Genomic DNA, 9,955 nt, shown 5'->3' with positions numbered 1-9,955 from the left:
AAAAGTTTAAAAACTAATACTGGACCATGGGGATGGCTCTGTGGTTAAGAATATGTTCTGTTCTTCCAGAGAACCCGAGTTCAATTCCCTGTACCCACATCAGGCAGATCACAACCATCTGTAACTCCAGCTCCACTGGATCCAGTGCCCTGTTCTGACCCCCACAGTCACTGCACTCAGGCCCACACACCCACATGCAGACACACCATAAAGATATATAATTAAAAGTAAACCCAACACTGACAAAAACCTTTAGTCCCAGCACTCAGGAGGCAGAGGCAGGCAGATCTGAGTTCTGAGTTCTAGGCCAGGCTGATCTATATAATGAGTTCCAGGATAATCAGAGGTATGTACAAAGACCCTGTCTCCAAAAAAGAAAAGAAAAGTAAGCCAGGCTTGGTGGTACACAACTTTAATCCCAGCACTTGAGAGGCAGAAGCCAGTCTTGGCTACTTAGTGAGTTCTAGACTAGTCAGGGTTACATCATGAGATATGCCTAAAAAAAAAAAAAAAAAAAAAGGGCAGGGGTGGCTCAGAATTAAGAGCACTTGCTACTGTATAAGAGGACACTGGGTTTGAGTTCCAGCACCTACATGATGGTTCATTACCATCTATACCATCAGTTCCAGATCTGGGTCTCTCTTCAGGACTCCTGGGCTTTCTAATCCACAGATAAGCCTTAAGATGGCCATAACGGTACCAAGTGGAAACTCTAGAAACCAGAGTTTCTAACTGCCACCACCTCCCCTCAAAAAGAAAGAAATAAAAGTAGAGTGTACTTGAGTGAACCACAGCCCATCAGAACTCTGAGGTTCGAGGACCTCTACAAGGATTTGGTGTCTTGGTGGAGAGTTTCTGCTGCTAAGCTGACAAGGCCCTGGACTGAACAAAAACTTCATGGCCTGGAGGGAGAGGTGGACACACCACTTGCGGGCCTAGGTCTAGCCCATGCTTGCTGTCATCTTAACCGCTGCGAGGCATGACGTGTGTGGAACATCCCAAGGGTGGCCTGAGGGCTGCCAGGACACTCCAGGCAGATGTTTATAATCCCGTTCCAGAAGCAAAGCTGAGGTTCGGTGATGGACAGGCCCCAAGCAAGAAAAAGACTGAGCAGATTCCATCGCCACTCTGCCTCTCCTAGGGGAAAGCCATGGGCAGCTTGGCCTGTGTAAGCACACCCCAAAAATCTACCAGGAAGAAAAACAAAACAAGATCCAGAGTCAGGCTGTCCCGAGCACCCACCATGGCCCTTCCTGACTCACTGAGTCACCTGTCACACCACTGAACTGGTCTCTGCTCTTCAGGCACAGCCTGGGATCATACCTGCCTTGCAGGATGACCACAGCAGTTAAAGTAGGTACCCAGTTAACCTGGCTCCGCGGCTGCCTGGGTATTGGGTTCTCCAGGCCCACACACACACAGCCACTCTTGGCCTTCCCATATCTGATAGTACCGTCATCACATCTTGAGACCTGTCCTGTCATTACTGTCACGGAATGCAGTCAGGACTCTCACTGGCTGAGAAGTCTGTGGAAGATGAAAGGGCGGGGTTCTGGTGCTAACCTTGCTCTGCCTAACTGTGAAAAACACAACCCGGAACTGGGGAGTCATGGGCTCTGTGAACACAGATACTGCCTCCTAGAGAGCACAGATATTCTCCTCCTGTGGGGAGATGGGACTCAAGGGTAGAACACAAAATACAGGCAAAAGCAAAACCTGAGAGGCAGGAGATGTGGACATCCAGTGTTTGCTGTCAGAGAAATTGCCATCTGCAATAAAATTATATGCTGACTATTGTTTTCCTGCAGGGGGTGCTGTCCGCTCAGTAACCCACAACAGACTTGCCAAGAGTTGGCAAGTCGTCACAACCAAATGCTGACATGTTCTTTGCTGTGTGTCTACTTATTAAATTGTTGGCTTGGCCATAAGCCGTCCCAGACAGATTAAGGAAACAACACTGTTCTTTAAAATCATGAAAGTGCATGTTTCCTACAGCATGCCTATAATCACTTGAGAAATTCACCACCCCAGCATGTCTACCACAAGGCTTCACAAGCAAAGCTCTGGCTTTCCAGGTTGTCCTCTCAGCTTTAGAAAATGTCCTGCTGGGACCTGGAGCTCTCATCTGAGGTAGAGAGCTTGCCTGGAAGGCACAAGGTTCTGGGTTAGATTGCCAGCACCATGTAAAAAACAAAAGTAATGGATTCAAACGTATATTATCTACCTCCCCTTGTCTATGGAGACTGTGTTCAAATTCCTAGTGGATTCCTTCTTAATTCCCCACTGATTTTGTGTATGCATGTTCATGTGTGTGTGAAGGCCAGAGTGTTGCTCAGACATCACCCACCTTTTTTGAAATTTTCATCTATTTACGTTGTGTATGTACCACCGGTAAACATGGAGGTCAGGAACCAACGTGCAGGAGTTAGTTCTCGCCTCTGACTCTGGATCCCTGGGATCAAACTCAGGTCGTCGTCAGATGACAGCAGCAGCTACCTTTACTCAACAAGCCATCGTGCTCTGGCCTTACAAAGCTTCTCGCTTTCTAACCCCCTCTTCAGTGCTGGGTGTCAGTCACGAACATGCTCAGCTTCCCCAGCGGGTTCCCGGAAACACTAACAGTACTTAATAGTACCAAGCGACACATAGACCTTTTTTTCTTTTATCCTGTCCATATATAGCTGGGATAATGTAACTTATAAATTAGACACACCAAGAGGTTAACAACAGGGCGAGAGAGTATAGTTCAATTGGAAGAGTGCTTACCCAGCATTCATCAAAGCCTGGGGTTCCCATCCAATAGACTAGGTGTGGTAGCACCAGCCTGTAATCCTAGCGTTTGAGAAATGAAGGCTGGGGACGTGTCAAAAGTTCAAGGCCATCCTCAACTACATAGAGAGTGTAAGGACAACCTGGTATATTTGAAAAACAATATGGCCTCTGACTTCTTTGAAGAAGAATCTCCAGAACAGGATTGTTGAGTTCTAACGAAAAGGTCTCTGGTTCCTAGCTGAAGGGGGCTCAAGGCCTGGGCTCTCATTGGGCCCTGGGGCCAGAAGTCTAACACCCATTTCCCTCTAGAGAGGGAAGAGGTGTATCAAATGACCTCTAGGAACTGATGCTCCTGTGATACCTTGAGCCGAGCTCTAAGGGAAATGGGAGCAGGTGCAGAACCTGGAGCTAGGTGGCCCTGGAGCTGTGTGAGAGTCTGTCAAGATGCGGAAGGAAGGAAGGAAGGGAGGGAGGAAGGAAGGAAGGAAGGAGAAACCCTTCACTCACCTCAGAGGCCTTCAACCTTTGCCCTTGTTTCTGTGTTGACTTTTTATACTGAACAGGGCCTCTTACATGTCAGGCAGGCCCTTTGCCAGCCAGTACGTTTCATTTGTTTTCTAGGTGACCTGGCCTGGAACTAAAATTCTCCTGCTTCATCCTGTACTGGGATTACAGGTGCGTGCCACCACACCCAGCCTGATATGATGTAGACATTTTTTTCTTTCTTCATTTTAATTTCTTTCACTATTATTATTTGCAGTAGTAATTTAATTTTTGGGGGGATTTTGTTTAATTTTATTTATATGAGTGTTTTGCCTGAATGTGTGTCTATGGACTGTCTGTGTGCAGTGCCCTTGGAGGGAATCAACTGTAACTGGAATTACAGCTGTTCTCTCTTTCCATCATGTGGGTTCCAGGGATGGAACTCACGTTGTCAGGCTTAGCAGCGAACACCTTAAACCCAGTGAACCATCCCACCAGCCCACTTTTAACAGATTCGAAGATAATCCAGTTCCACAGGAGAGATGGATGGGTCCACCGTTTCTGTCTCATTGTGTCCCCAGACCCTTCTCTCACCGTTTCCCAGCTACCAGGAGATGGATACTTTTGTTTTCCCAGAACCCCCCACCTTCATGTTCCATATCACCACAGGTCCAAAGCAACAGAACCACACACCACAGAGCGAAGCCTCAGAAACCAGGACCAGGAATAAACCTCTCCTCCTTCTAAGTTGATTCTCTCTGGTATTTGGTCATAGGAACAGGAAACTGACTAACCCATAGGTAGAGAAAACAGTGTGCCCAGCTGCTGCAGAGCCAGGGATGCGCCCTGGAGCCATCCAGTAACCCCTGACCCAGGAGAGGAGGGAGATGAGAATAAAATAATGAGAAAGTAATGGAGGGGAGCTATCACCTGAATGAGAAAGGTCTATCTAGGGAATCTGAGTCCAACCAGTTAAAAACCCATCCCCACCTTTAATCTCAGAGCTCAGGAGGCAGAGGCAGTGGCAGAAGGATCTCTGTGAGTTCAAGGCCAGCTTCATCTATATAGTGAGTTCCAGGATAGCCTAGGCTATAAAGAGAGACCGTCTCAAAAACAAAACAAATGAAAAAACCCACAGGGCAGCTTTAAGGTGGCCAGATCAGAGCTGGGCATTGGGCTGACTGACGATGGCTGGTGGACAGTGAAGAAAGCTACCTGGGATGGACCAACCTGGGAGTGGCCAGACACCTGGAAAGTGTTGTAGCTGTTCAAACAGACAAGAGATAAGAGTAGGGCAAAAGAAGGAGACGTAGGGGGTGGGTTAAGTTGTCAGGTATCTTTAAAGGCATGGCGATGTGTGATTGGAGCAACAGCTGAGAGCTCACATCTTGATCCGAGAGAGAGAGAGAGAGAGAGAGAGAGAGAGAGAGAGAGAGAGAGAGAGAGGCACAATGGAATGGCATGACTCTCTTGAAATGTCAAAGCTTGTCCCCAGCCTCCCTCAACAAGGCCATACCTTCTAATCCTTCCCAAACAGTTCCACCAGTTGAGGAACAAGTATTTTAAAATTTTTTTTTTTCCCGAGACAGGGTTTCTCTGTGTAGCTTTGCGCCTTTCCTGGATCTCGCTTTGGAGACCAGGCTGGCCTCAAACTCACAGAGATCCGCCTGCCTCTGCCTCCCGAGTGCTGGGATTAAAGGTGTGCACCACCACCGCCCGGCAGAGGAATAAGTATTTTAAAATACGGACCTATTGGGGCTATTCTTAGTCAAACTACCACACCAGGCAAAATGCAGAACTGCCAGGTTTTTTTTTTTGTTTGTTTGTTTGTTTTTAGGTTTGCATGTGAAATATTCCGCACAGGTTCATGTTTGAACACTTGGGCCCTAGCTGGGGGTCACTGTTTTGAGGGCTCGGTTTGGGGAGCCTTTAGGAGGTAGGACCTGACTGAAGGAAATGGAAGGGAAGGAAGCTTGAAGATTTTTGTTGTTGTTGTTTTTCCGAGACAGGGTTTCTCTGTGTTGTTTTGGTGACTGTCCTGGATCTCGCTCTGTACACCAGGCTGGCCTCAAACTCACAGAAATCTACCTGCCTCTGCTTTCTGGGCAGAAGCTTAAAGATTTATAGGCCAGCCGGGCGGTGGTGGCGCACGCCTTTAATCCCAGCACTCGGGAGGCAGAGACAGGCGGATCTCTGTGAGTTCGAGCCAGCCTGGTCTACAAGTGAGTTCCAGAAAGCGCAAAGCTACACAGAGAAACCCTGTCTTGAAAAAAAAAAAAAAAAAAAAAAAAAAAAAAAAGATTTATAGGCCAACTTGGCTTTATCCTCAATCTCTCTACTTCTCTACATATAGCCCAGCTCCATGCAATGGGCAGAGTCCCAGTCTCATGCTTCCCCATCCTACACACCATGCTTTCCCTGCAAAGGCCTGTTCCCTCTCAAACCATGAGTCCTGATACATTCTTTCTCCTTCAGCTGCTTCTTATTAGATATTTGGTCACAGCAATGAGAAAAGTACCCATGGCTGGGCAGTGGTGGCACAGGCCTATAGTCCCAGCAGAGTGAGGCAGAGGCAGGCGAATCTTTAAGTTCAAGACCAGCCTGGTCTACAGAGCAAGTTCCAACACAGGCAGGGCAGCACAGAGAAACCCCATCTGAAAAACAAACAAACAAAAACTGTATAAAGGGTGGAGTCCTGCTGTGATGAGCCTGACTGTGTGGCTCTTAGGTCTGCAGAGCTGGTTTGTGAGAGGACTGTAGAACACTTCAGATCTGCAGGCTGGAGAACCTAGAACACATACATAAGGCAGAGCTTCATGGACTCTTCTTGGAACAGAATGCTTCTAGGAACTTGGGCAGACAAGATTATACTCATGAGGGTTCAGAGGGTAAAAGGATTCTACCCAGAACTAGACTAAAGGTCATTTATGTTACATTCTGGCAAAGACTCTGACTGTGTTCTGCCTGTCTCCTAAAAACTTCAATAAAGCTGATTTCAAGTGTAATGGATTATGGGGCTGGAGAGATGGCTCAGTGGTCCTATGATTGCTTGCTGCTGGCTGGAGAGATGGCTCAGTGGTTAAGAGCATTGACTGCTCTTCTAGAGGACCTGGGTTCAATTCCCAGCACCCACATGCAGCTAACAACTGTCTGTAACTCCAAGTCTGACACCCTCACACAGCCGTCCCATATGTGCCTAACTCCAGCACTTAGCAAGGGGAATAGAAAAGGATCCTTGGGCCTCACTGGCTGGCAGCCTGGCCAAGAAACGAAAGCTTAGGAGTGCCAGGGAGACCCTACCTCAAAAGAATAAAGCTGAGGGAGGTAGAGGAGGACACCCACACTCTCCTCCTCTGGCCTCCACACATGCACAGGCAAGCATCTACACACGTGTGTTCATACACAGAATACACACACATTACACACACACACATAGTAATGGACTAATTTGCTTGGCAAAGGAAATTTCAACACAGCATAACATTGGTTGTGGTATAGTTACTGCTCACTGTGTTTAGTGACGTTTATAATGAGAATTCAAAGAGAGAAGAGCAGAAAGATGTGAAAATGTACTTGGGTAAGGAAAGGAGAATGTTAAAGCTGGAGACAGGGTGGACAAGATGGGTGCTGTAGTTATTAACAAATTAGCACAATTAAGGAGAAGCCTCAAATTTGCATTTGAGCTAAAAGCTAAAGGTGCCTTGAGGGCAGGACCTCACCCATGGACAGCTCTAGAATGTAACAGTGAAGAATCATTTGAAAAGAGAGCATTATCATAGAGAGCCTCCAAGGCATCCTGCTCAAGCAGGGCCACCTTGAGAAGCCTTTCTCAAGTTCAGCCAGGTAGATCTTCCAAGGTCCAAGGGACCAGGCTACATACTGAGTTGGCAGCAGAACATGGTGTTATTCATATGGTTCTTGTTTGCAGGAAAGCATGATGCCAAACAGGGACTTCACTGAATGTGGTGGTGCACAACTTTTTTTTTTTTTAAAGATTTATTTACTATGTATACAGCATGTATGACTGCAGGCCAGAAGATGGCACAAGATCTCATTACAGATGGTTGTGAGCCACCATGTGGTTGCTGGGAATTGAACTCAGGACCTCTGGAAGAGCAGTCAGTGCTCTTAACCTCTGAGCCATCTCTCCAGCCCAGGTGGTGCACAACTTTAATCATAACACTGGGGAAGCAGAGGTAAGTGGATCTCAAGTGTAGCCTTCTAGTTTTTACATATATATATGTATGTAATATAAAAAAAAAAAATATATATATATATATATATTCAGTGAGATCTCTGAGACCACACAGAGAAACCCTGTCCTCGAGAAAAATACAGAAGAAAGAAATCTTTAAAAGAATAATAAAAAGACAATATACAACTTGTCCTGCTCTTTTCATCTTTGAGGCATGGTCTCATGTAGTCCAGGCTAGCCTTGAATTCCTGATCCTCTGTAACAGCCCTGGCTGTCCTAGAACTCACTCTGTAGACCAGGCTGGCCTCAAACTCACATAGATCCACCTGCCTCTGCCTCCCAAGTGCTGGGATTAAAGGTGTGCACCATCATGCCCAGCTGTTACTTAAGTTTTTAGTGTGTGTGTGTGTGTGTGTGTGTGTGTGTGTGTGTGTGTGTATGCTTACTTGAGTTTCTATACACCATAAATATGCAGGATCCCACTGATATCCAAAGAGAGTGTTGGATGCACTGGGACTGGAATTACAGGTGGTGTTAGCTGCTACTTGAGTGCCAGAACTGAACCTCGTCCTCTGGAAGAGCAGCCAATGCTCTCATCCAATGAGCCATCTCTCCTGTCCCTGTAACTCCAGTCCCAGGGGATCCTCTGCCTTCTCCTGGCCTCTGCAGACACCGCACACATATGGGTACACAGACATTCATTCATGCAGACAAAACACCCAAACACATAAAATGAAAAATAATGGAAAAATAAAACTCAAAAGAATTAATAAGATGTCCATATGTAATACTTGGTGGAAAAGGTTTTTGTTGTTGTTGTTGTTTTCATAGGTTAGAAATGTGTTTATGCCGGCAGTGGTGGTGGTGGTGGTGGGCGGCGGCGGCGGCGGCGGCGGCGGCGGCGGCGCGCGCACGCCTTTAATCCCAGCACTCTGGAGGCAGAGCCAGGCGGATCTTTGTGAGTTTGAGGCCAGCCTGGGCTACCAAGTGAGCTCCAGGAAAGGTGCAAAGCTACACAGAGAAACCCTGTCTTGAAAAACAAAAAAAAAAAAAGAAAAAAAGAAAAGAAAGAAAGAAAAGAAATGTGTTTACAATCCTGGTCTCACATGACCACCAACTAAATACTTACTTTCAGATTTACACCCACATAGGCTGACTCGAACTCCTGGGAAGGGAAGCAGCAGGTCCCTGGAGTATACAACTACGGTTTGCCAGCTGCTTCCGAATAACGGTGCTTCTGAGAATAACAGCGTTAAGGTTCTTTTTAAATTCCAAGCCAGACGTGATGGTACATGCCCCTAACCTCCGTGCTTGGGAGGCCAAGGCAGGGTGATTACAAAGCTGGGCTGCCAAAGAGAAGAGGGGAGGGCAAAGAGAGGGGCAAGGAAGGCTGAAGATCTGACGACAGTGGTCCAGAGGTGGAGTGTTTGCCTAGTGTGCATGAAGCCCTGGGTTCAATTCCCAGCACGACACAAAACTGCGCATGGTGTCACCACCTTACCATTTCAGGACTCGGGAGTCTGAAGCCGCAGATTGAGATGTTCAAGGTCGTTCTCAGCTGCATATCAAATCTGAGGCCAGTCTGAGAGACAAAGAGAGAGATGGGGCTGGAGAGATGGCTCAGGGGTTAGAAGCACTGGCTGCTCTTCCAGAGGACCCAGGTTCAATTCCCACACCCACATGACAGCTCACAACTGTCTGTAACTCCAGTTCCAGGAGATCTGACACCTTCACACCAATTTCACACCAATGCACATAAAATAAAGTTAAAGAACAAAAGAACAGAGAGAGAGAGAGAGAGAGAGAGAGAGAGAGAGAGAGAGAGATCCTGAGGCAAGTACCCGGGAAGCCTTCGTCAACTGAAGAGAATTGACAAAGAGGCCAAGTTCACTTTTGGTGGTTTCGCTGGCTGCAGACAAAACTGGGCTAAACTACCCCACACACCCCTGACTGTGGAAGCCCACAGGAGTGTAAGAGAACTGAATAACAGCCCTTCCCCTTCTCTGGTAGTGATGAAGGCACTGAGTCATTCAGGCAGCTTGGCCCACAGCAAGCCCCTGAGCATGAATTAAGATCATCTGTCTGTCAAGACTGCAGAAGCCTGGAGAAAGCAACAGAACTTCTCTTTGGAGTCAGGCTTAGTGGAGAAAACTTACTCACTCTGTAGACCAGGCTGGCCTCAGGCTCGGAGATCCGCCTGCCTCCGCCTCCCAAGTGCTGGGATTAAGGGCATGCGCCACCTCTGCCCGGCTGGTGGAGAATACTTTTAATGTGAACAGAGGCAATAGGGTGGAAAGTTCAAGTCCAGCCTGGGTAAGAGCTTGCCTCAAAAAGAAAAGTTAAAAAAGAGGGCTGGCCATGTGTATTGGTTCAGAACTGTAATCCCACTACCCAGGAGTCAGGAGCAAGAGGATGGTCGGTCGCCTGGCCTACACAGAAAGTTCCAGGTCAAACAGGGCTACATAGCAATGCCTTATCTAAAAAAAAAGGGTGGGGGGCTGGGCA

The sequence above is a fragment of the Peromyscus leucopus genome, chromosome 8b (assembly GCF_004664715.2).
Source record: "Peromyscus leucopus breed LL Stock chromosome 8b, UCI_PerLeu_2.1, whole genome shotgun sequence".
Classification (NCBI taxonomy): Eukaryota; Metazoa; Chordata; class Mammalia; order Rodentia; family Cricetidae; genus Peromyscus; species Peromyscus leucopus.
The sequence above is the reverse complement of the archived record's forward strand: the minus strand, read 5'-3'. Positions refer to the sequence as shown.